Source organism: Podarcis pityusensis, assembly GCF_964106645.2.
Source record: "Podarcis pityusensis genome assembly, chromosome: 4".
Classification (NCBI taxonomy): Eukaryota; Metazoa; Chordata; class Lepidosauria; order Squamata; family Lacertidae; genus Podarcis; species Podarcis pityusensis.
Window position 1 is genome coordinate 41,041,528 of NC_138027.1, and position 23,702 is coordinate 41,065,229.

General features: G+C 40.9%; 1 protein-coding gene and 1 long non-coding RNA gene across 5 annotated transcripts in view; one reads left to right on the forward strand and one right to left on the reverse strand.

Moving 5' to 3' along the window:
• The window catches only part of LOC308474967, a 66,181-nt gene extending 62,651 nt beyond the window's left edge, over positions 1-3,530 (forward strand). Inside the window, exon 3 of the long non-coding RNA XR_013985066.1 lies at positions 3,428-3,530. This is a non-coding gene — a long non-coding RNA (uncharacterized lncRNA). The remainder of the gene's footprint in view (positions 1-3,427) is intronic.
• POU2F1 (POU class 2 homeobox 1) overlaps positions 1-23,702 on the reverse strand; it is a 101,992-nt gene that overhangs the window by 77,805 nt on the left and 485 nt on the right. The window lies entirely within an intron of this gene.

Here is a 23,702-nt window from a genome sequence, read left to right on the forward strand (position 1 = left end):
AAGTTACACCCCCAACAGATCAAGACAATATATATTTGCTATTTTCCAAAACAACTTGCTGAGCTTTCAGGAAGATGCAATCTTTTCTTCTATTATAGTTACTGACTTATTTACTAGTTTGGGAATTCCAGAACTTTATACAGAAAAGAGGTAGGCAAAATAGATGTTATAAATGCATCAACCTAAGTCATGAGGCTTAAGGTTTCACATAGGAAAGTGATTTTATCCTGCTGGTGGTGCTGTTTGTTTTTACTATAACTGCTGCACCTGTTTTATTGACTTCCTGGCTTTATTCTTTGTATTGGTTTGTTTTTATTATAACAACCAGTAAGATTTGACACACACAACACTTCTGAACACCGGTGCACACCCTAGCAAAAGCTGGCTTGTGTATTTCATCAACATTTCCTCTGCATTATGGCATTAGGATTGACTGAAAGATGACAAAACCAAAGCTCCCTTGAGCTTGCAGAACTTGTGGTTGTCTGGACCCCAGTCACAGCATTCCATATTTTAGTGAGTCATGCTATCCACCCAGAGCTCCCTGGTTAGTGCAAGTTCAAATTATAGATTAAGAAATCAGATCTTGCAAGCAAATATTAAGTATGAATTTCTTTTTTGAACTCTCACCAAGTGACATACAGGAAGAACTGCCCTCCTCTCATATTTCTTTCCTGTCTATAATATGGTGGGCATTTATTTCACAGCAGCTGACCTTCAACTTGAAGGGCAGGCCAATGTTTCTGAAATCTAGCTTATTAGCTTCCACAAATGCAGTGTCAATCAAGGTCAGCACAATGCAAAAGCAGTTCTAAGGCTCGAAAGGAAGAATAAAGCTTGGAGAGACTTAACACACTGGCTAAAATAATATGCACTAGGAGGGTAAACTTCAAAGAAACCTACTTATACAGCAGAAAATGAAAAGCAGAAGGAAGAGTATGTTCAAAGTCTATTGGACACCATGATAGACTCTGTGGCCTTTCTGACCTGAAGAACCGTTTTATTACTTTGAGAAAGAATGCCTTGTTTTCATGCCCAACTTCCATGGCACAGAATTTTTCAGAGTAAAAGAAGAGGAAATTCTAAAGGCATTTGTCCCAAGGGAGCATTTTTTTAAAAAAACCTAAAACCAGGAAAATTTACTTGCCTTTTTGGAGAAAGCATTTCTTTGACATGTTGAACATCTCCTTTTCATATATATATATATTTCTACAGCTACAGAGGCCGTGCTACCAGACGCAGTAGAGGGACCAAGTATTAATTAGTGATAACTTCCTGCAAACCTTCTAGTTATGTTGGGACTTCTAGAATGCTTCAACATCTGACACCAAAACCGCCTCTAGTCATCTACCTTGACTAAATGGGCAGATGCAGAAAAGTTTTGAGAACCACCACTCTACTAGAATAAAAAAATATTTTAAAGGATAAAGAAAAATATATATAAATGAACAGAAGAATCACTTTAGCTTCCTGCACACTGATCTATTGAAACTGATTGGCAATAGATAGAAAGCAGACAAAACAACACATTTTTTCATATAATGCACACTTATGGAATTCACATTTACAGCGTTTTAAATGGGGATTAGATAATTTCATGGAATAGATTTATCAATGATTATTAGCTGTGATAGCTAAATTAAAGTTCTATATTCAAAAGATTCTAGAACAAAGCATGTGCCATAATGCAAATAAAAGCATCAGTTTCTAATTCCAAACAACCAAGCAACAGGAAGAATAGCGTTGCAGAGAAGTAGAAAGCTACCAATATTAGAACATCTCTTGTAGTTAATTCACTGCAGCAGTCAGAGGAAAAAAACCAGCCACAGTTCAGCAATCAATGCTTTGCTGTAAGGACATTTTTCCTGAAGACAGATGCCACCCAGAGGAACAAAAACAGAAGAACAATTCTGCTCCTGACTAGAGGCGGTGCAAAGATAAATTAGGAATGGCAACCGAACCTTGCTTCATTCAACCACTACCCATCTGCTAAACCATCATTCCTTAGACCATATCAACATGTTATATACATCAGGAATAGGCAAACATGGCCCTCCAGATGTTTTGAGACTACTATTCCCATCATCCCTGACCACTGGTCCTGTTAGCTAGAGATGATGGGAGTTGTAGTCCCAAAACATCTAGAGGGCCGAATTTGCCTATTGTGTGTCTGTTACACACAATGTAAAAAAAAAAAAAAAAAAAAAAAAGCAAATAGTTTTTTTGTTGCCATTCTTCAGGGATAACACAGAAAGAAAAAAACTGGGGCATACAAGGATAGTAAACAGATCCAAGGCCCAAATCTGCTTTCCCCAAAGACTTTCCAACTGTGCCCTGGCATAACTTGTGATCCAAGGAATCCCCACAATACATCCCTGAGTTATTTTCTCGCAAGCCAATTCAGAGGCTTACAGGAAAATGTCAACAACAGGTTGACAACAGCAATTGGGGGAAGATGGGAAGGTTCATTGGGAATGTGGCAGGAATTAAGGTTTACACCCCTTATCTGCCCCATGGCACTGTTCCTGATGCCCACCCCATGCTGCAGTTTAAAAAAATCTTATCAATTGCATTTGGATCTCGTTTAGCCTAGGACACAATGGAGTAATGGTGAACAGCTGAAGTGTATGCAGAAAAGGCACTGCCATGTTGCCATTCACACCCTGGGGAAAAATGGTTAAAGAACTTTTTTACAGTTAACAGAAGCTTCCTATCTTTATGGCTGGAGATAACTTTTGGAAAACAAAGAAATTGGCTTTCATAAAGTTTGTTGCCTCCCACTGTGTTGCCCATTATCTGCAGCCCATCCCCCCACTTCTCACACCATTCTAAAATGTCCCACAACTTCTGGAAGGGTGCAGAAGGCTGCGAAAAATAAAAGTCACACTTGCATCCAAGTCAATGTGTGTTCACATGGACACTAGAGCTGTACAGAAGTCACATCCTAAATGCGAAATTAAAAAGTTCAAATTAGAAAGGCCTAGATACTTCATTAGGTTGTCTTTATTTTATTAGGTTGTCATTATTTTTAATTTATTTATTTGAGGATCTCTATGGCATCTTAAACCTAGGTTACAGTCGCTACAATGGAATGACTAAGCGCCATTTCCCCCCAGTGGATTATATTGTTATTACTACTACTATTATTATCATTTTCATTTCTATACCAATTTATATTTTAAAGGGGGGTGGAATCTCAAGTGGTTTACAATACATTAAGTCATTCTTACCAATCTATCCCTACCCCTCCATAGCTCTACCTGGGAAATTTCTTAGTCAATTCTGGTTTGAACAGACAGTCAGGTGAACAATGGATGGTCTGAGGCTTGCTACACTTTGCATTAGAAATTAATTCCCAACTTTTCAAGTGATTCTCTGACCTCCAACAACTTTGATACCTACACCAGCTTTTTCCTTACCAGAACAGCACCTTTTCGACTACTTCCATGCCAATTTATCAAGTGTCCATCATGCTTAAATTGTGATCTGCCCAGAGCTTCAAGCAATCAAAAATCTAGGGTCAGGTTGCCTATGGCCTTGGCAGACTGAAGAACAGGTAAGAAACATTACCTTGTACTTTCCTTAATTTCCAATGATAAGGCAGCTGTTGAAAATTAAACAGATTAAGTATGCTAATGTAGAAATTCTCCTGCATAATTACATCCTCCTATTTGCATAGTATGCAAATCAGGCCACCCACATTTAGGCACCATAGATATGGCACACTTCTCAGCAGTTACAGAAAAAAGAGAAACATGCTTCAGGGCTTTGGATTTCCCCCATACTGCTGCTTATAAGGGCTTTTGAGGTTATATTTTCTGACATGACACAAAAATACATGAACCAGATGAAATAATTGCTATATCCAGGGATTTTTTCCAGCCAGAACTCAGTTCTGGCACCTCTCAGGTGGGTGCCATTGCCATTCTAAGAGAATGAGGGAGGTGTTCATAAGCGAGTTCCAGCACCTCTTTTTCTAGAAAAATAGCACTGGCTATATCTGGAATAAGAAATATATTCACTAAAACCCTAAAACTTTCTACAATGTATATAGGCATTTTTAGAGCTGGAATGGGAAACATGGATAAACACAACCATGTTTAAACTGCAAAGAATTCAGTATTCGCCTGCTACCCCCCACCCCAGCCAATATATTATGATGGTATCACCTTATGGTAAACTGGTCTTGAGGCATCACGTTCAATTCCAGCTGTATTTTTCATTAGCCATTCCTCACAACTATGAAGGTAACATTTTTTATTTTAAAAAGTAACCAGCCTATCAAAGGAATATTCAGTACTATACGGGTAACTGCAATTTTCATCAAGATGAGGAATATTGGTTTTAACAGTTTTGAAGAAGGAACTACAATAGAAAGATACAAGGAAAACACTGCAATCTGTTGTACAAACCAAAGACAGCAACAGAAACCATGCATGAAGATATTTGGGCAGATTCAGAAGAAAAACTAGTACAGCAGCCTAATTGGGGGTCAGAGAGAATTTGTTCATAAAAAGGTCTCTTTTTCCCATAGTTTGAACTACTGGACCTTGGTAGACTGGAAAAAAAGAACTGGAAGACAAAAGAGAAAAGAACAGAGAATTTTGCTTTGAAAACTCAGCTCTGCTCCATGCACTGCTAGCCCTTCATGATGCCAAAATAGGATCAAAACGCACTTGATCCTACAGTGAGGTTGCATGATTTGTTCTGATTCACATTAGATAACACAGCAGACAGAAATGAAACCCAGTATTATAAACAATCTTAGGAAGTTTATTCTTCTTGGGTTCTTTTCACATACATTTTCAAACTGTAACTGCTTTTAGGTGTTTTTTATTGTAATTGTTTTTAGAATGTTTTTGCTTTGCTTTTATTTTTAAATTGTCTGTTTACCACCTACAGCTCCTTTAGGAGGAAGGGCAGGATAGAAATTCAATAAACAAATAAATGGGTTCATTTTTATTCTTAGACCAACCTGAAAATGTATACACATTTTAACATTGCTAGGAAAGTAGCTGGTTTCAAATACTGCCTTGCAATACATGAATTTTAGGAATACTATATTTAAATAATCTCACTTCAGAAAATTCTCACTTCAGTCACTAGGAAATAAAGAAAAAATGTAGTGCCACCTGGAGGACAAAAAAATAATATCACTCTAAATATACCGTAAGTTAAAATATTTGACTATGGAAGCCTCTCTCAACCTTGGGTTCCTAGAATGATGATGTTGGACTACAACTCCCATCATTCCTAGTCAGCATGACCAGTGGTCAGGAATGCTGGCAGTTGTAGTCCAACAACATCTAGGAAGCCAAGGTTAAGAAAGGTTGGACTATGGTGAAGTTTTTCTTTATTTTTAATTACACATATTGAATACAGAAACAAAAAAATTGTATCACTTAAGCAACCAAAGATGTCATTCATGGGACCAGTCTTTCTGAGCATCCCAATACATAATTTATGCAGTTACAGAATTATGTTAAAGTGCATTGGGGAAGAATAAATCACGAAATACACCATAGTAACATGCTTAGAAGTACAACCTCATTAAGTAAACACATCCAACATCAAATAGTTACTTTGAATGTTTTTCCTTTTATTTTGTCCCATACCCAAAAGTATATTACCTACATCAAAAATGTAAGCAACATTTTGAAACCTTTAAAAGGGAACTAGAACAGAGCATGCAGTTAAACAAACAGAATGGATACAGTGGACACTCGGGTTGCAAACGTGATCCGTGCGCAGATCTGCACACGTGCGAGTCGGCGCTTCTGTGCATGCGCAAAGCGCGATTTAGCACTTCTGTGCATGCACGAGTACCAAAACCCGGAAGTAACCCGTTCGGGTGTGCAACCCGAAAACACGCAACCTAAAGCGTCTGTAACCCAAGGTATAACTGTATTACTAATAAGGGTTCAACAAGAAATTGTTGCTGACTGGAGATGTATCACTTTCTATCAATAACAAAGGTATTTATTACCCCTGGTCCTATTCACCTAGAAAAGCAGCTACTACAGGTCTTTCCAGTATTCAACTATCTCAGCCGCAATACTGAACTGTTTTTGCAGGTGAACAAGTTGAAGCTTAATCCAAGTTACAAAGTACCATTAGAACGTTGGTGGTGTAGGAATGGTGGCATACCTTGCCTTAGATTAAATTGTATTTCCCCTGAAGACTCAAACTTTCAACTCAAAGGTTCTTCCTGATCATACTCTGCTTTTGGGTGCTGACTAATATGCAAGCTGTGTCCTTTCCTATAGAAGACAAATCTGGCCATATGCATTAACCCATTAGTAACCATAAAACTAGATTACTTTAATGCACTCTTTTGGTAGTATGCAACTAAATAATTGGGCAAGCAAAACTCTTTTAGCTATTAGGAATGCATGGGGGGGAGGAGTAAAATGGGAGAACATTCAATTGCACAAGGATAAACCATTGTGCTGACAGAATTTTCCCCTCAGTATTACAGTCATACCTCGGGGTTGAAGTAGTTTCAGGTTGCGTGTTTTCGGGCTGCGCTCCGTGACGACCCGGAAGTAACAGAACGTGTTACTTCCGGGTTTCGCCGCTCACGCAGACGCTCAAAATGACGTCACGTGCATGCGGCGAATCGCGATCCATGCACGTGGGTTGCATTCGCTTCAGGATGCAAACGGGGCTCCAGAACGGATCCCGTTCGCATCCAGAGGTACCACTGTACTATGAATACAAGACTATATGGACTGCCTGCCCTAAAAATGTCCAAAACCTTCATTTGATGCAAAATACTACCACCAAGCCAGCTGGATGGAACTGGACTGTGAGAATCAGTGTTCGAAATTAGCTAGGCACCAGGCGCATTTTGCACCTGACCACTGGCCACTCGTGACAAAGGGAAGATGCTGGGGGTGCTAGGATGGCGCATGACATCACCACCTGAAGATGCATGCCTGGGGATCATTGGATCTCGACTCTTTTCACACACTAATAGCACATCCTGTAGAATTCTATCAGTTATATTTTATCTGCACAATCAGAATGAAATTTCAGGAACCAAAATGCTTTCCTGTGCAGGAGCAGTGATCTTAACTGTTGTAGCTTGCCTCCACTTACCACACCCCACTGTCCTGCTCACAGTTGTCAATAATATTCTTACTTATTAATGGTCCATGTCACCATTAAGAAAAATAGGTAGGATAAAGTGACTTTTCTTCTTTAAACTCTTAAATTTCTTAACCTCACAAGGTTGTCATCTGAACTAGCCTGATGTTCAACTGACATTCAATCTCAGTCAGTCCAGCATTTGAAAAATAAGCCGTCATGCCCCAAAAGGATAACTAGACATTCCGTTTTGGTGACTGTAACTTTGGTTTAAGGAGCCATTTGGCACCTAGCTTATATATTTGAGTTTGTAACACTGGTCAGGATGCATCACTCTACTGATACTCAATCTCCACTGTTGACCTATTCATTTTCAGGACCAACTGAATGTTCAAGTTCTGTTCCTTTAAAATCCTAGGGTGCTTGGGCTCTAAGTAACTTAAGGGCCAACTTCTTCCTATGTTGTTCATTAGCTGCTTCATCCAACACCTGAGGTGCCAGATTCCCTCATTGATTTAAGTATGACAGGCATTTACAGCAAGCAGGGACTTTCTGGTTGTGGCATCAACCTTGTGGCATGCCTTCTCTAAAGAGGCAAGTAAATACCTGGTTCTTTAAAATAATCTTTAGCATCCAATTCCAAACCCATTTTACTGAAATGTATTGGGGGGGGGGGTAGGCAGAGGAAGTTGGAACACTACAGATCTAAGGACCTCCTTATATGGAAAGTGAAGTACACCAATTAGGAGAAAACATTTTAATATTTTCATAACTATTTGGGATTAGTTATGACCCCCAAATGCACAGGGAAAGTTAAGTGTTTACAACTAGGAAAATTGTATTTCTCCTTCTGGCTTTCTGGCTTATGTTTTAGAATGAAAGTAGGTGACCTCATCTTTTCAATGCTGTCATTGGATAAAAGATGAGAGGTAAACAAAACATCAAATTATCCTTTAATTTAGAATGAGATCACCTACTTGAGACTTTGAGGCTTTCACCTTGCGTTTGCTTAGATGGTTCTGGTAGGTATTCTAAGGACACCTAAATAGTGTGTGTGCATGATGGAGAACTGTGCCACACCTATTTAGCATGTGCTAAGTCGATCCAACATGGGTTGGCACTGATAGCTCAGAATAAACTGGGAATTCTATGCATCTGTCAGCCATCATTCTGCAACAGTCGTGAAGGTAGAGTGAACTTTCCTGAACTTCTTATTGTAGGTAATTTCAACACATAGTGAGAACAGGGTGGGGGTGGGGGCACACTTCCTATTTTAATCAAGAAATGGCTCTAAGCTAGTAAGCTGAGTATTGTCAAATTAGCCCAAGGCTCCATTAGAGGTCCTTTGGACACAGTTTTTCTTCCTCCCTACATTGATCCAAGCACTCGGCTAACACTTCCTGCCCACCCGCTTCATTCAACTACTGATCCACAGGACACATTTTCATGTATATTTGCTACTTTAAGGTCTTGTAAAAGCCTTTTCAGAATATTCAGTGTATCTACTGTACTGCTTCAACGCACATAACATAATGCACATTCATTATATACAATTCAGCATATAAAAAAGGCAAGCATTTATAGTGTTTCAATAAAGCTCCCGGTATTGAAGAGTGCAATTCTTTAGCAGTGAAGGCAGCAAAACTGCCTTTCCAATGAAGTGTATTCTTAAAGCTCTGTAGATGTCCAAAACCATGACTATTACTAATCTTACTACAGATATATGTAGTAAGATATATGTAGCCCACCACTCTCTTTAAGGCTTCTATAGACAATCAGCAGCTTTAATAATATATCTGTAGCTGTACTGCAGGTGGGAGAATCCAACATTTGAATATTTCCCAACACTAACTTGGTGTGTTTAATAGGAACTATGGCAATGAGCTCAACAATATGGGATCAGGAATAGGGCTAATCTAGAAGCCTTCTCTATGACATACTAGATTCACTCAACCAGATAGCTTCCTTTCTTGTAAAGAGGAGAAACTATTAAACATTTGACTCCCCAACCTGCAGAATAAAGATGTACAGTGCAGGAACAGATACATCACATAATTCTGTTGATTATGCATTTTCTCCTCAAACATTTGTGTAATGAGATCTTTTAGAAAAAAATCTATATTGCTGCCTTCCTTTGTTATAGGCAATTCAGCTGTGGAAAAAAAATCACAAAGTCCTGTACAACTCTGAAAAATAAAACTTTGTTCTGAGAGGGCAGGATATCACACACTATGATCACCGAACCTGGCCTCCATTGACTCTTTACCATGAACTTTCTAAATTTATATCTGGTTTTGCTACTATGTGATAGAAGGGATCTAAAGAACTAGCCTTTTAATTGTATATTTGCATTTTTAAATTAGCATCTTAAGGGCCTTTGTTTTTTCTTTGAACATCCAACCCATACTATATCCCAATCTACTTTGGAAAATGCCCTGTTTCAAAAAGTGGTTTCCAATGAGAGACAGGAGAGAGTAATTTGAGATTTAGTTGCTGAAAACACCCCTTGAGATCTGGGCACTAGCCATGTTTCTTCTTTTCAACCACAAACTATTTTTATCTGTTGTAAATTGTGAGTCCTGTGAAGCCCACAACAGAGTTCCATGTAATCTGAAAGTTGTTTCCACCATTTTAACAAGAAATTCCCCTAAAAGGTTTTCTGTCAAAAGTGTTCCATTTAATACAAAATTAACTAAATAAAGCACTTTTTGGAAAAACTGACACATTGCAATTAAAGGAAGCATAATAAATAGGAATGTTGGTTGTATGGTCTCCAAGACTCAAACGGTCAAGTACTTTCTTTTTAAAAAAAGAAAAAAAATGTATTAGCTAAACTAATGTTCACAGTCTCATAAAAGTAGTTGGCATCCCTTCTTTGCATAGAAAAACAATTTAAGTTGCCTAGATTTAGAAAACCTAAGGTAGGACAACTTCTACTAGATATATCTGGTGAAAAGAAGTATGTATTAAGTTTACTTTTGTAAAGTAGGTCTTCTAAGTCTGCTCTCCCTTGCCTCAAAATACTCTAAAATCCTTATGCTATGGTGAATATTGTTGTTGGCATCCGTCTGTCTTGAGAGACAATGGAGTGCGCCTCCAGAAGTGAAATCAAACTGCTGTGTTAGTAGCACCGAAGTGATTTCCCGGGCAGTGTGTATGGCAATTCTGGACTGCCAGACGAAAAAACCTCCCTCTGGGCTTTGCTGATATGGTCCAAAGGAAAGCAGAGCAATATGTTTGGCACCAGCTTGGCTGCAGGAGTTGCCGAAAGAGGCATACAAGGCACCATCCAACTATCTTAGGAACCTCACTCCAGATTTGTGTAGGGTTTACTCATTAGTCTTTTCTTCTGCCAAAGATATCTCTACAAGGCAGCAGAGGTTTAATATCAGGGTGTATGGAGTGTTAGGCGAGGTGTAGTACCTCTGGTGGGAGACATATAGTGCTCCTTCTGAGATAGTTTGTCCACCTTTCATCCCCACTCAGCTCTTACCTGTGGCTCCTGGAAGCTGCAAGCATGTGACAGCAGCCATAGCCCGGAAAATAGCTTCAACTTGCTAGCTAAACCAGGTGAGCGTAACCAATGGGTCTCAAAGCCTTGGTGAGTTAGGGACTTCCCCTGCATGTGAAGACAGGCTCCAGTGGATTGAATGGACAAGATCATAGTGAATCCAACAGTCAAGAAGGCAGTTTCCGCATGTACTATAGAGGGAAGTGAGGTGCAGATAGGGTTCGTCCACCTGGGAAGGTAGCCCATCTAAAAGAAGGAAAACTCTGATCCTAAACCTTTGCTATGGTGAGTAGAATACAGCAATATATACATGGCTACATTCCCACTAATCTGCATCAATAAAATTTGACCCATTCCAGCAAAATTCACACTTTTTCTATTGCCACACAGATCTAGAAACCAATTATGTAGTACTTTTTACTTTAAAATAATGTTGATTTGTATTTCTGTTTTCTATTAATTATTACTGTAAGATTATTAACCATTAGTTCCATAGAATTGTAGCACCAACAGCCAAAATGGTTTCCATGTAGTTCTCACACATAATATATGACAGTGATAGAAAGAAGAAAAGCGGAATGCTACCATACAATGTACTAAACGGCCAAGGTGAAAATGTATTTATTATACCTGAAGGTTAAAGAAATTAAAGTCAATGATTTGATTTACCAAACCAGAGGATCTATTTTCAAATTAAAATACCAAAGAGCTGTAGGTAGATGTAAACCACGTAATTTTCCTTATACAAATTACACAGAAGCTAATTTGGTCTAGTGAAAGCCTCCCATAGAAGGGTGCCAGAATCCAAAGAACTATTTTAGACATACATACTCAAAAACTTGAAGATGCCCAGTGGAATTTTTTTACTTCTTTATCATTCAACACCAGACTCTCCCCCTCTCCCAATGCTGTATCACAAACTGTTTTTGAGGATTCTGAGTTTGCTGTGTTTAAGAAACAAAAGCCCCCTATGTTTGTGATCTTGACCCATTTTCAGTCTGAATATTTATATGCAACTACTTGAACTATGATGCTGATAGGGATGAATAGCCACAGGTCCTATAAAAAAAAAAATACAGATAGACAGCATTCACATTTAAATGCTGTTTAAATAAAATGTACATTAGATGTACATCCAGTTGATACCTATGTTTGTTTGTTCATCCAGCAAGATATATGCATCCAGAAAACACACACACAACAACAACAACAACATTTTTTTATTTATACCCCGCCCTCCCCAGCCAAGACTGGGCTCAGGGCGGCTAACAACCAATAATAAAAACAAGTTGATTAAAAAACAATTTAAAAGATTACGATACAACATTAAAACATTAGGATGCAGCCTCTTCACAGGAGGAGAAAGGAAAAAGAAAGAGGGGGAGGGAATCAAACTGATTCTAAGCCAAAGGCCAGGTGGAACAACTCTGTCTTACAGGCCCTGCGGAAAGAAATCAGATCCCGCAGGGCCCTGGTCTCATGAGACAGAGCATTCCACCAGGCCGGAGCCAGTGTTGAGAAGGCCCTGGCTCTGGTTGAGGCTAATCTAACTTCCTTAGTTAGATTAGGGTGATTAGATTAGACTTCTAGGGTGTTGCTATATATGGACCTTAAGGTCCTCCGTGGGGCATACCAGGAGAGGCGGTCCCGTAGGTACATATCTTCTTAAGTGGACTGGCAAATAAGAAATCAGTTTCCAAAAAAAATTGTTGGGGATTTGGGGTGGGGAAGAACATTCACTTTTTGCTGTAATGCAAAGTTAACTTGAAAATTAACTACAAAAAAATCTACAAAGCAATCTATAAAATTATCTACAAAGCAGTTACTGAACAATTACCTCAATTATCTACAATCAAATAGCTAAGCAAGGACTAGTTTTAGAAATCACATTCATATTCCTAGCACCATATTATTCATTTACTCAATTCACTGAACTAGCACAGGGCAGTGAATCAGAAATCTCATTTGAACATGGGAAATCAAAATTCCTGGGCAAGCTGCCATCTCTCTGGCTATTATCTCCTAGGGTGCTTGAGAATTTGACTAGGTAACTAATCTTGAGTCTCCATGATAAACTAATCTTGAGTCTTCAATCTTTAAAAATTTATTTTTAAAGATTTTTTTGGTCCAAAATTGGGCACAGAATTTTTTTTAAAAAATCAATTTTTGTGTGATTTGGGCTAATGCAATTTCTGCGTCAGTTTAGAAAAAAAACCCCTCCTGTTTCACTTATTTTTCAACCAATTGGGCTTATTTCAGTATCAAAATAAAGCTAATTGTGGTCTCTTTCAAAATAAGGTATAAAAATGGTATTGACGCAGAAAAGGGTCACTGACCAGTCAAAGTGAATTTTTGTCATTTTATTCCCAGTAGATTCAATAAGCCATAGCGTGCAAACCACAACTAACACATGTATCACACTTGTTTTGTAGAATGGGCTAACCATGTACTTGTTATGTTTTAAAAATAAGGAGGGTATTTTTTGCGGTTATAAAATAAATTGATTTTGAAGTAATTTTTTTACAAAAAATAAAACTGTACAGGTTTAAGGTCTCTTTGAGCCTGAAATAACTCACACATTCGTGAGAATAGTTAAAATTGTACCCTCTTATGTTAGGGATGCGGGTGGCGCTGTGCTCTAAACCACTGAACCTTTTGGGCTTGCCAATCAGAAGGTCGGTGGTTCGAATAACTGCGATGGGGTGAGCTCCTGTTGCTCAGTCCCAGCTCCTGCCAACCTAGCAGTATGAAAGCACACCAAAAAAGTACAAGTAGATAAATAGGTACCGCTCCGGCAGGAAGGTAACTGGCATTTCCATGCGCTGCTCTGGTTTTGGTGTTCCGTTGTGCCAGAAGCGGCTTAGTCATGCTGGCCACATGACCTGGAAAAACTGTCTGTGGACAAACACTGGCTCCCTCGGCCTTTAAACTGAGATGAGCGCTGCAACCCCAGAGTTGTCTGCGACTGGACTTAACTGTCAGGATTTCTTTACCTTTACCGTTTATGTTACAATGTCATCTGATATATTTTAAAAATTAAGTTTTATTATTTAATAAAAACAAAATACATCTCAGAGCCCTTGTTTGTTTTATTGTTGTTGGGAAAGATCAGGAGGCCTGAGGCTCACTAGGCAACAGTACCCCAGCTATGGAGCACTCTCGTCTCCAGGCTTTGACTGGCACCAACCTTGAGTCTTTTTCAGCCCCAACTAAGACTCTCCTCTTCCACCAGGCTGTTTGGCCGAGCCTTTATGTGCCCAAGTTTCTGCAAGTGCACTAGTTAACCAACTAGTCAGATTGATATATTTAATAGATGGAGGATTGATGCATTTTAAAGTGTATTCTATTTGGCTTTCTTTGTGTACTGTGTTTTGTGACTTGCTCCAAGATCACATGAGATGAGGGGTGGGATGTAAACCTTATAAACAAACTAAAAAATATATACTGGGAAAGATGTTGTAGGAGACATCTTCCTCAGTGGAGCAACCCCCTGCCCCCCCCCATCCCTGCTACAGGGAAAGGTAGCTGAACAGCAGAGGGTTGAAAAAACAGTTAAAGGAGAAAGACATGAGAATTGAATATTAGAACTGTCATAGAAAAGAAGTCTGCAGAGGGAAGTACCTGTCCCCACAGTGAAGTTCAAGTGAGATGGGTGGAAGAGCAATGAGCTGGTTGTCACTGTACTCTTCATGAAATACCCATGGGATAATCCCATACTATTTCATACTGGACACTGTCAGTCTTCTGTGGGAGACTGTCATTCCACTCTCTACTTTGTTATTTTATCTTCTGCGCTTAGATCATGCTGTCATTGTATTCTGGACATCATTCTGATGTCATTTCAACAATGTACATTTTACTGATTTTTCATTTTCATTTTAGGCATTTTAATTTACCCTGGGGACTGCAATCTTATTTTTCTTCATATTATCATTCCATTGCTACTCCTCTTTGGATACTACCATCATTCCAAGGAGAATTATTTTGCTCTGAACACTACAGCAAAGACTGGAGCTGGGAGAATCCATCATTCACCCCCCCCCTCCAATTTCCTTGCCTTCTACCTTCCCACTCTAAAAATTGCAAGTGCTGGTTTGACCTATAAAGCCTTAAATGGTTCAGGACGTTAATAACTCAAGGACCTCCTCATATGAACTGATAAGGACCCAGCAATCATAATCTAAGGCCCTTCTTTGTGTGCCACAAGAAGTCTGTGGAGAGTGGCAACATGACAATGGGCCTTTTCTGCAGTGGCTACCCATTTGTGGAATGCTCTTCCCGGGGAGGCTCACCTGCCGCCTTCATTACGCATCTTCAGGTGCCAGACAAAAATGTTTTTCTATAACCAGCCCTTTGGCTGATTAACATTCTATGGCTTTTAAAATGTGTTCCTTTGTGAGGGGCTATTGGTTTGTTATTGTTGTAAGCCGCCTTGTGATCTTCAGATGAAGATGCATATACAAATTTAACAAATAAATAATAAAATTGTTTAACTTTGTATTGCTCCTTCGAGGGAATAGTTTGGGAGTGATACGGGGAGAGGTCTAAGATAAGGGAATATATTTTTCTGTAATTCCCATTAAATATTATGACAATGAAAGAAACTGGAGTCTGATGCTCCTGTCTTCCTTTTCTTTATGGTTTGTAAACAGCAAGAGTTTAGTTTATTGTAAGCAAAGCTTGTCAGTTAATAAAAGAAATCTATGTTAAAGAAGTCAACCTTCCAAGGACCATCATTCCTATTGAGAAGCCCTTGGCTGTCACAATAAAGCATGAACTTCATTCTCTAGCCAAGCTACTCATTCATCACATGAACCCATCCCTCACCTTCTGTACAAGGAGTGGAGTTATTGTGGCTTTATATATGTTGCTGGCCTACATCCCCCATCATCCCTGACAATTTGCCATGCCATCTAGGGTTGATGGGAAATGGAACTCAACAACATATCAGTATAAAACAGGGATGGAGATCCTGTGGCTATCTCACATTAAACACAGTGTGTGCTACCTACTGAAAACACAGTGTGGGGGAACCAGAACTCAACACCATTAACAGTTGTTCCAATATTCTAAAACAATAAAGAGCAAACTGTTGAAATAAAATATGCATGCCCACCTCTGTGGGTGCTCTGGAGATACTGACTCCAAAGAAACACACGTCTCTTCCTCTTTTATGTGTATGTGTTACTGCAGGAGTTGGTGAAATATCAAGCAGAAAGAACTACATCAGGAAAGATGCTACGAGTAGCAGAGTCAAAGCAACTTGCATATTTGACTTTATACAACTATTATCATTTTAATAAATGCTGCACCTTCCAAACTGCTGCTGGTTTCTCAGTTTTACTGTTCTGAAATTACCTCTAATGTGAAAAGCTTTAGCAAGTAGAACTGAACATAATGATGCTTTTTACTTGGTTCCTTGTTTCTGAAACTTTTATACTTAAAGTAGTATTTAAGGTTTTTTCCCCTAAGCACTGAAGGCTCAAGAGACAACAATCTAATGAGACAACAAAACAGCCTTGTATTTAAGCATTTGGTTGGTTGCCATGGGCACTTGGGAATTCCACATCCATTGGATGTTTCAGGATGACCAGAGTACTCTATCCTTCCTTCACCATTTCGCTCAGCTTCCATGTTACCCATGAAGAAAAGCCCCTTCCTCCACAGCAGGAGGTTGTCAACAGCGTTCAAAATTTGCCATGTGCCAGATGAATTTTGCACCTGGCTATCGGCCACTTGCGACCAAGAGAAGATGCCCAGGTGCAATGATGGCGCCTAACGTCTACACCATCTGGAGGTGCATGCCTAGGGATCCCTTCCCAGTTTTCACACACTAACAACACATCCTTTAGAAGTCTACCAATGATATTTTACCTGCACAATCAGAACAACTTTCAGGAACCAAAAGGTCGTACTGAAAAATACGACTTTCAAGCCATCTAGTCCCAAAATGGCAACTAGATATTCCATTTTGGCAGCTGTAACCCTGCCACCTAACTTATATATCTAGTTTCTAACACTGGTTGTCAAAGGAAAGATAAATTACTCTGTCCCTCCTTTGCCAGCCTACCCAGTGTTCATCTTGGCTGTGGAGGAAATGCTTTCTCTTCTTCAGCAGTCAGAACAGAAGCTGAGCAGCATGGCAAAGGAGAAACAGTGCATTCTGTTTTATCTTTGCCAGTCCGCTCAGCTTCTGTCCTGGTCACAGAGGAATGAAGTGACCCATGACTCAACTGCCAGCTTCCTATGATGGACACACAGGAGGCAAAGCCCTTTTCTGTGCACCCAGCACAAACAACAGGCTGTAGCAGGTAAACATTGCTCCTTATCTCTTCTCCCTGCCAGTTGTATTTCTAGTATAGCTGCAAAACAAACAAAAACTCCAGTCTGATTTTTAATCATAGAAAAGGATGGAAGAATTCTTTTTAAGGCTAGTAACTTTTAGGGGCTCACTCACAATAATAATAATAATCATAATACAAACGCCTCAGGTTACAAACTCTGCTAACCTGGAAGAGTTACCTCGAGTTGAGAACTTTGCCCCAGGATGAGAACAGAAATCATGTGCCGGCAACACAGCGGCAGCAAGAGGCCCCATTAGCGAAAGCATGCCTCTAGTTAAGAACAGTTTCAGGTTAAGAATGGGCCTCCAGAACAAATTAAGTTCGTAACTAGAGGTACCACTGTAACTCGCAAGGTAGTAAGGGCTGGACAAGAGTTTATAAAGGGCATGTTGCAATACTTAGGCAGTGAAGCTGGGTTGATGGAAAATGATGCATTTTTGAAATGTATAGGGTATCTCTTGTGTTTCCTGTCCTTATGGTTGCAGCCTTTAAAAAAAAATCCCACAGCTGTTTAGGAAAAATTACTGTAAGGCGGCAGCAAGTACAGCAGTTGCTCCAATATGTAGTTGTGTGAATAAGCAATTAATAACTTGCTTTTGCTCCTTCTTAAATATAGCAGTTTACACCATCTTTACCTTATCCCATGGCCTATTTAACTGCTCACTGTATGAAAATGGTAACATTGGGGATGTGGGCCAATAGCAAACTTCTTTTTAGAAAAAGAGCAGAAACATATTATCTACATTTCACTGTTAATTCATTGTATGGTTTTTGTTGCTGCTACCTAAAGTTACGAAACTTTACATTAAATGTTGTAGTAAAGATAAGCTGATGACTCTTAACTTGTCAATATTTCAGTCCATGTAAAAGGGGGAAATAGAAGACTTAAATCAAACGCGGTGATTCGGGGGGGGGGGGGGGAGAAGTCTTATGCTAACATTTGTTCACTGATATTTAAAGTGCAAACTAGGATAGAATTAAAGTCTGCCATGAACCCCATTACCTCCAATACTCAAAGATCACTAATTTTGCCTTATACTTTGTACAGTCGTACCTTCCTGCCGGAGGTTAAGTACTTAATTTGTTCCGGAGGTCCGTTCTTAACCTGAAACTGTTCTTAACCTGAAGCACCACTTTAGCTAATGGGGCCTCCTGCTGCCGCTGCACTGCCGCTGCAAGATTCCTGTTCTCATCCTGAAGCAAAGTTCTTAACCCGAGGTACTATTTCTGGGTTAGCAGAGTCTGTAACCTGAAGCATATGTAACCTGAAGCGTATGTAACCCAAAGTACCACTGTACATCACATGTTCCAATGTGATGTACAGACCAAAATACAGTGGTGCCCCGCAAGACGAATGCCTCGCAAGACGGAAAACCCGCTAGACGAAAGGGTTTTCCGTTTTTGAGTTGCTTCGCAGGACGAATTTCCCTATGGGCTTGCTTCGCAAGACGAAAATGTCTTGCGAGTCTTGAGGTTTTTTTTTCCGCTTTCCCCCCCCTTTATCTAATCTGCTAAGCCTTTAATAGCCTTTAATAGCCTTTTAGCAGCTAATCCGCTAAGCCTTTAAGCCTTTAATAGCCGCTAAACCGCTAATAGCGCTAATCCGTTAAGCCGCTAATAGGGTTGCTTCGCAAGACAAAAAAACCGCTAGACGAAGACTCTCGCGGAACGGATTAATTTCGTCTTGCGAGGCACCACTGTACTGCAACCTCAGCTATATCTTTTACTGGACCCAAATTGTCATTCCTACACACTGAACCTAAAAACTATCTGCCCTCACCAACACCTTACTTCAATTCTACTCAGAGTTCACTGTTCAGGTGATTCCCTAAAGCATAAGCAATTAAAACTCTCTTGCTAATATGAATATAGAGATTTACAATGTAATCTTCAACATGTTTACTCTGAATTAAATTCAATCTGCCTTATTCCCACATAAATGGATCTAGGATTACAACCTTAGTTACCATAACAGTGTGAAATGCCAACACAGGTCTCCAATGCTATTGTTTGTCTCAAGAGTCCAAAGTAACACTGAAAAAAGCTGGAGTGGCAGGGCTTCCTAAACTGGGTGAAAATCTCAAATAGAGGCAAGCACACTGACTTCAAGCGTCACTGGTGTACAACAGCATGCACAAAACGAAGCAGCAGCAACTCTTACTTACAATTTCAACAGCACATGGACTGTGGGAGTAAATCTCTCTGTATGTTTCTGGTATGAGCCAGCTGCATAGAGAGAGATGAGGGAGATCCTCTGCTTATCCTGCTATGTTTCTGACTGGCTCAAAGATTGCCTGGCATGAAAGAGCCAGAATAAACCCAGGAACAGCCAGATACCCCCCTTCATTGTGCAAAGACAAGCACTACATGATATGTGCTACAGTCACCCAGCAGTAAAATAGGATGCAATGGAGGCCACGGCTGAATCAGACAACTCCATCTTCTGTAACTCTTCACAAATTTTACTTTAAGAAATGCCCCAAATTCAGATTCAACTGCACAAAGAACAAAGTAAAGGGCCCTCTGATGCCTTTTAAATTGCTGCAGAAAATATCAGTAGTGGCTTAAAACACCATAGCCAAAGCTATGCATGGCAAAGTATAGTTATTTTGAATTAAACCATAGCATGCTAGCTTGACTGCATAATGTAAGTGTAATGAGAAAGGACTGTTACCCAGACAATTACATAATATAATGTGGAACCATGGTAAAGCTAGCATGGCCCAACTACACCCCAGTTTTTCAAAAGATTGGTCAGAGTTCTCCTATGATTTTGCATTGCAATAATGACAAGCAAACTGCACAACTGTTTTACGTCTTTTACCCAACATATATGACTTCTCTCCAAGCGGACCAAAGAAACTGAAAGTCCTAACAATTAAAACAAGACTCCCAAACAGATGTTATATAGAAAAGCAAATTTTAGACTATCACAAGAACCAGAAAGTTGAGGCAATAGTGTTTAGTCTATGGATACTGCATAGTAGGTGCACAGGCAGATTCTCTTCCAGTTAGCCCAAGCACAATTAACACTTTCTACTATTAATATCAGGGACGCGGGTGGCGCTGTGGGTTAAACCACAGAGCCTAGGGCTTGCCGATCAGAAGGTCAGTGGTTCGAATCCCCGCGACAGGGTGAGCTCCTGTTGCTTGGTCCCTGCTCCTGCCAACCTAGCAGTTCGAAAGCACGTCAAAGTGCAAGTAGATAAATAGGTACCGCACCGGCGGGAAGGTAAACGGTGTTTCCGTGCGCTGCTCTGGTTCGCCAGAAGCGGCTCAGTCATGCTGGCCACATGACCCGGAAGCTGTACGCCGGCTCCCTCGGCCAATAAAGCGAGATGAGCGCCGCAACCCCAGAGTCGGTCACGACTGAACCTAATAGTCAGGGGTCCCTTTACCTTTTACTATTAATATCACTAGTCATACCAGGAGCCCCATTAATCCCAGAGTTACTAAGCAGAAGCAGCATGAACCAACAAAACTTTTGATAAATCTTGAGTTAAAGACCACAGGTGATTACAACCACAGATGATTACAACAGCTTAGAACACTATTTCAGTTTCATTCAAGCAACCTAAGGGCCATGAGAGAGAACAGAATAATACATGAGCCACTCTGGGTTGAGGGAGAGACCAAATGTTTTTCCCCCACAAGCTACATACAAACAGCATAATGGAACTTCAATTTAACCTATCAGAATCAATGGCTGATGAGAAATAAAACTTGTGCCACAGCTGGAGAAAACATCCTAGTAAAATGACAATATTAGATTTACAACCCATTCCAGGTAAATTATAGTAAGGGGCCTTACTTAGTATTAATAAATAAAAACTAAGACAAAGTAAAGGAACACAGAATTATCAGTTTTAGTCCAAAAATGGAGAAGCTAGTAGGCTCCCGGGTTTATAAAACTCCAACTCTTCCCTTACACACCAGAATTTGCAGTTAGCAAAACATCCTTTAAAAATTTTTAAATTGTCAGCTGCAATAAAGATGCGATATACCGTATTTTGCGCCCCATAGGACGCACCGGCCCATAGGACGCACCTAGTTTTTTGGGGGGGAAATAAAGAAAAAAAAATTATTTCCCCCCCAGGTGCGGGGCTGGAAGAACCAGGTCGGGGAACAGCGGGAAGGCGCGCTCCGCCTCCCCGCTGTCCCCCAAGCTTGTGGGGCTGGCGATGGGGAGAAGTGCGCTGAGCCCGGGACTGCAGGCAGCTCTGCGCAACCCTCGGAGCCCTCTCGCTCTCCAGGCTTCAGCGAAAGCCTGCATTCGCCCCATAGGATGCACACACATCTCCCCTTCACTTTTGGAGGGGAAAAAGTGCGTCCTATAGGGTGAAAAATACGGTATATTTTTTATCATTCAGGATAAAATATCTATGGCCACAGCAGTGGTTGAATTGTAGCTAGAAAGGAAATTGTCTTCAGATAAATGGTTTCCCTATGAGAAGGCTTCACCACTACACCTAGCTCCAGGTCAATAAATCAAATTAACTGCACCTTGTCCTCTGGCTAGTGACATCATCAGCTGGACCACATCTTTTTAAATAGGTGCAGAAACATATGCTTCTAAGGCATAAAATCATATTACATTTTTGTCTGGCCAACACCATGAAAGGGAAAACTTTGTAAGGGTGAAAAAAGGCAGAAGACCAATTACTTTAAAATAAAATGAAAACATCATGAAATTTACAAAAATACAAACTGTTCCTGTATATGCAGCTCATAGTCATGCTTCAAGGACTGTTCAATATTAATCAGAGATAGATATTGTAAAATATCCTGCTGTCAGGTTATTTTTCTGCACAGATTGAAGAGAATGGTCACTAATGAGGCCTACATAAATCTGTCAAGTGTGCTAGCACTATATTAATAGATACCACCTTTAAAATAATTAGGGAGAGAGCTACTGTAACTTACTAGGCATTGTGCCGAATTGAAATGTTTGTTTTAACTAAAAAAGTGTTCCTAGTTTCATGAAGTATAAGGAACATTCATCCTTTTTCAATCACTCTTTTTTCACCACTCATAATCATTTTTAGCTTTAATACACATCTACTAGCTTTAAAGGAGACAACAGAATTATATACCAAACATATTCTGTCCACATCATTCAGATCCTAAATATCAAAATGGAAGTTATTTCTAATAACATCTCAGATTATTGCACATAATTTATAATGTGGGTTGTAGTGTCTAGATTGTCACCTATTCTATCATTGCTTGATAATACATACTATATTTATTACAAGTAACTGAATTGCTAATTTCAGGGAGATGCAGTTTTCACAGTCCCTCAGACTGTAAGTGAGAAACTGTTCTTTTCTACATGAAAAAGTCAATCAGGACAAAGGGAGAAGAAAGCCCCCCCCCCCACCTCCACTGCTCTATAAGGAGCAGCTTAGAAAGTCCTGTTGTTGCTATAAATTAAAAATAAGCCCCTTATATTTGAGGCATGAAGGGGGGGGGGGAGAGAAAGAGAGAGAGAGAGGAGCTGTGAGCAGATCTGATGCTGCTCATGCCCCAGGAGGGTTTTGTTTTTGCTGTCGGGGCTGAGAGGGGGCATTTTGGTTATTAGTAAATAAATCAAGCAGCAGAGAGTGAGGCCTAAGCGCCTGCCAAAGGAGTCCGGGCCTAGCTTTCCTCCCTCCCCTCCATACAGCCTGGGTTTGATCTCAAGGCCCTGCTCGTTGCCAAGAAAATGTAAAAAAGCCAGAGAGCGAGAAAGAAGAATCATATTGAACCACAAAAGCACATGGGGCGAATGTAAAATATAAACACGGCATTGGGCTCTGAGTGGCTGTTATTAAAGGCCTGAATTACTAAACATGAGAGGCGGGGAAAGCCGGGCGGCCATTTCAATAATATAAACCTCCCCGAATTAGACATTATTCAAATGAGAGAGAAAGAGACCAGAGACGGGGTTGGGGGGGGGAGGAGGAGGAGGGAGGGAGGGAGAATTAGAAAGCAGCCACAGTCCGCTCGCGGCCAGCCGGCCACCCCGGAACCCTGACCCGGCCACCCCATAATAATAATAATAAGACGGGGACGGGAGACAAGGGATTGTCAAGTGTCGTCTCCCTCCTCCTCTGCCGCCGCACCCCCCCCCATCCCACCCCCGCCGCTATGATCCGGTGCAAGCCATTCAAGGGCTCCCTCCACCTCGCAGAAGGGCAGGCGAAGATTTGTCAGGGCAGCCCCAGACACCTCCGGGTGGGGTGGGGGGGAGACAAGCCGCCCCTTATAGATTTCCTGTAGGGGGCACACAGACACACACCACACACACACACACACTCCCAATTTGCACGCGCACTCTCTCTCTCTTTCTTACACACACACACGGAAGGAGCAAGCCCCCACTGCCGCCCCTCTCCCTCCCCTTAGGCCAGGCAGCCCTACCCCGAGAGTAACCCCAAACACCCCTTGTTTGGCGCGCAGGCCTCGGCCTCTGGGGGAAACAGGGCTGCCTTGGGAAAGGGGCGGAGGGGGGGCCGTTGCAGGGCGGGAGCCGAGGCGCTAAGAAAATAGAAAGGAATAAATGCACTTCTCCCTCCTCCGCCCCCTCCCTCCCCGTCCAATGCGACACCAGAGGGGCCGGGGGGTGCGGTTGCACCCGGAGACCGGTGAGGAGGCTGAGGGGGAAGGTGCTGCGCGCCCGCCGCTCCGTCCCTTCTTCCCAACCGCCGACACCCCCCCTCCCTCCACACCCCGGTCATTATGACGAAGCCCCCCCCCCCGCCTCGCTTTTCCGCCGC